This window comes from Varanus komodoensis, unplaced genomic scaffold, assembly GCF_004798865.1.
Source record: "Varanus komodoensis strain SLA01 unplaced genomic scaffold, ASM479886v1 scaffold8, whole genome shotgun sequence".
Classification (NCBI taxonomy): domain Eukaryota; kingdom Metazoa; phylum Chordata; class Lepidosauria; order Squamata; family Varanidae; genus Varanus; species Varanus komodoensis.
In genome coordinates, this window is record NW_025336481.1 from 273,730 (window position 1) to 277,687 (window position 3,958).

The window sequence follows — 3,958 nt, forward strand, 5'->3', positions numbered from 1 at the left end:
CGGTGGGCTCTCTGCTCTGGAGGCCCTCAAGGGGCAGCTGGGCAGCCCTCCAGGGGGTCCTCTGGCCCCTTCCCACCCGCCTGCTCTGGGATACTGTGATGCGTGCAGATACCCTGGGCCGAAGAGGACAGTGATGCTTCTGCGGGGAGCGGGACGGAGGCCTCTGCCTCGGGCGACGCCAGCCCAGTCTGTGGCACACCGTTGGACGGCAGCTGCGCAGGGTCCCAGGCAGCGGCACGGATGACCTGCCTCCCTTTCCACGGGCAAAGCAGGCCCCTCAGTGGACTCAGCCGTGGCCCCTCCTGAAGGGGCTCTGAACCAGTTTGCCAGGCTGAAAGCAAGAAGGTAGCTGGGCAGCTCTGGGCAAGCAGGACGGCACCACATCATCCGCAGCAGGGCCAGAACGAGGCAGCCTCTCCCCGCCCAACCTGAAGGGCCCGCTTGTTATGACAGGCAAAACGTGCCCAACTGCACGGGCAGCCACTGCCACACGTCTGCCGGGGCTGCGGGCGGCTGGCTGGCTGCCTCCCTTCCAGGCGAGTTGGCCTGCAGCTCTGGGGATGCCCAGCCGTCCGAAGCACCTGGGAGGCAGCAGCCTGCGCCCCTGCCGCGACCCCCAGCTCCTGCCTCTTCCAGCCCCAGTGCTGTGCACGAATGATTCCTGCCCGTGTGGCGCCAGCCAGAATGCGTCGACGTCCGGCCCCCGCCCGGGCATCTGGCGCTCTTTCGGGGAAGCCCTTCCACTCCCCGCGGTGAAGGAGTGTCACGGGCCAGACACTACAAGGCCATGCCTTGCGGCCTGAGAGAACCCCTCTTCCGGCTTCCCCGGCTTCCCCGCCACCCCCCCCCCCAGAAACCCCACAGTCCTTTAAGGATAACAAGCACATTCCTCCCTGACCCCCGTGATGGAGCATGAAACATCACTCTGGGGGGTTCTCCCAGCATGGATAACTGCCACCATTATTGAGGGCCATAAAGCCACCCAGCCCTTTTATACTCCCCTGGCTCAGAGGACCCCCCTCCCGGGGGCACGCGCACACGCCTGAGCAAAGTAGATGTGCAAAGTAACGTCTCCGTTTATCGGTTCCAAATTTGCCGGCTGTTAATTCCCCTAAGTGATGCCTTGTTCTCCTGTGATGAAGTTAATGGGTGTGGATTTCTCGCTGCTCGGCTCTTGGCTGATGGCCAGCTGGGGAGGGCTTCGTGGACCCTTCGCCCTGCGCCTGCGGGCCCAGGTGTGGACGGGGCTGCTGGAGCAGGTTCCGGGATCAGCTTTGCTCTGGGGGCTGCAGATCGCCGGCTCCCGGGCCGAGCCGAGCCGAGCGCACCTGGCCATTTGGGGCAAGGCCAGCCCTCGCCACGTACAACGCGAGGGAGCCCCTGGTACGGGCAAGGTGGCGCGTGGGCGCAGAACGGGCGACCCTCGTGCCGGCTGTAACGCGCCTCTCTGCAGCCCGGCAGGGTGGTCTGAGCAGGAGGGGCTGCAGGGAAGCGGCTGGTGACCCGCTGCCCAGCTCCCCCGTGTGTTGGGGTCCCCGCCCCTCTTGCTCCCATGGGAGCGAGGCAGAAGGAGGCCAGGCCTCTCTCGGCAGATGGCGGAGCCAGTGCTGGCCATGGAGGTGGGGGACTGATGTGACCCCCTGCCGCCTTCGCGGGGCTGTGCGGAGGGCGGAGCGCGGGGCGAGGTGCTTCCCTGCACTCGGCTGCAGCCAGGCTGAGGGGGCAGCCGCGCGCTCTGGGGTGGCCGGGGCCCTGCGAGGCCTCCGCCCACTCTCTCTCTCGCAAAGGCAGACTGGGGAAGGACGCCCCTCGCCTGTCCTTCCCTGCACCCCAGAAGGCACCTCGTAGTCCCACAAAGCCCCATGAGACGGGCAAGCGTCCTCGCCGCAGCAGCCGCCCCTTGGAGATCAGCCCCCCCCCCCCAGCAGCTCTGCACGACCTAAGCTACCTGTGCGAACCGAGGTGCGTGAGAAGGCGCCAGGTAGGGAGGTGTGCCAGGTGGTGCCTGGAAAGCAAGGATGCCGGACTGCGGTCCTTTCTAGGGTGTCCTCAGCTTATGGGGTGGTTCAGTCTCCCCTGAAAACACAGGAGTCCCCCTTCAGAGTCTGCCTCCAGCCAGCATGGCTTCTCTGGTTCTGCCCCCCCCCCCCCCCCGCAGCCAGGCCCTCCCCAGATGTAGGGAGTGCAACTTGTGGAATGCCAGGGGTCAGGCAAGGCTGCCCTGGTGGTCTACCCCCCCCTACCGTGCCATTTGTTTGCTCTTGGGGGGGGCATGTGCTGAGCTGTAGCTCAGTGACAGAGTGGCGGCCATGCGCACGGGGGCCCGGCCAGACCCTGGCACCCCTGGCTGCAGCTGGAGAGCCCTGGCGCCCAGGCGCGGGGCAGAACGAGCCACGGGGGGGCTGGGCGGGCTTTGCACACCCCGTGCCTGGCCGTGGCTCGTCCCGCAGGGTGAACCTGGGCCGTGGGCACAGCAGGGTGCGCAGCCCCCACGGCAGCAGAGCCCGGGGTGGCCGGCCCCGTGGGCCGCAGGGGCTGTCCTGGCACAAGGGCGGCTCGCCCACACAGGCCCATCCGCGCCGGGCCCGATCCTCTCCCGCGTGGGGCACCCCTGCAGCTTGCTCTGGCGAGCGCCCCAGATCCCACGCTGGCCACACCTTCTGCTCCAAGGGCGGGACTGCACTTCGTCCCTCCGTGGCACGGGCCGGGCACTCCGTGGACAAAAGCACAGGTGGCCAGCCTAGATCAGAGGGGAGAGGGGTGGAGCGGAGGGTGCTCGCAGCCCCCACTCCACTTCCACATGTGGTCACCCATCCGGCGGCTGGCCTGCGCCTTCCCTGCTTGGCACAGGCCACAAGACACGGGCAGCTAGGAGGCGAACTGCTCCTGGGACATGTGCCTGGAGGGAGCAGGGCGGCCTCATGTGGGGAGACGCTGGGGGGCCCTGGGGCACCGTCAGCCCCCCAGCCCTCCCCACTCCTGGTAGAACGCTCCCCGCCCCCCGCCCCACTTCCCGGACGGCAGGAGAGGCCCTTCCACACGTGCCTGTAAATCTGCCTGACGCCAAGCCCCGCCGGGGCCCCTTCCTGCGTCGCTTTTGCTTTCTTCAGCTTGGCAAGGGGTGACCCTGGGCAAGTCCCCAAGGGCCATAAAAGCCGCCGCAGCTCGGGGCGCGGAAACGGCCTTTGATGGCCACTGTGATTCGGGAAAGCGAGCCCGCGGCCTCGGGAGAGGCGACAGATTTATTGGCCTGACCCCGTAACTGCAGCCCCGGCCGGCGGCCAGCGAGCCTTAAATTTCATGAGGTGATAAATCGTGAGGGCGAATCAACTTGGTGGGGAAGCTAATTAGCTTGCGCGACTCGGGCGCGGCCTGGAACGCGCTGCAGGAGCCGAGTCCGGGAGCGACTTTGCACCCCAGGAATGGGGGGCGCGCCTTGTGTGCGTTTACTGATTGGCTGGGCACTCTGCTTTTCCACGGTTCACGCATGAAATTTGGCTGGCGCGCGGAGGACAGGGCACGTGCCCCAAGGCCGGGTTGGCGCAGCCGGAGGAGCGGCGCGCCCGAGCCGAGCGGCTCCTGCGGGCGAGCCCGGGACGCGCCCCCGCCGCCTGTCTCCCACTGGGGGGGCGAGGCGCGGGCGGCGGGGGCCCCCGGGGATGCGGGCGGGCGCGCGCGCCCCCGAGCCGCGCCCGCGCCCTCACCGCGCCCCTCTCTGCTCCCCTCCCCTCCCCTCCCCTCCCCGTGCAGGTGGTGAAGGTGGCCGGGAGCAACATCTCGCACAAGCTGCGGCTGTCGCGCGTCAAGCCCGCCGACGAGGGCACGTACGAGTGCCGCGTGATCGACTTCAGCGACAGCCGGGCGCGCCAGCACAAGGTGAAGGCCTACCTGCGCGTGGAGGCGGCGGGGGCCGCGGAGCCGCGCCGCCCCGGCGCCCCCGCCCCGGCGGGCCACCTGC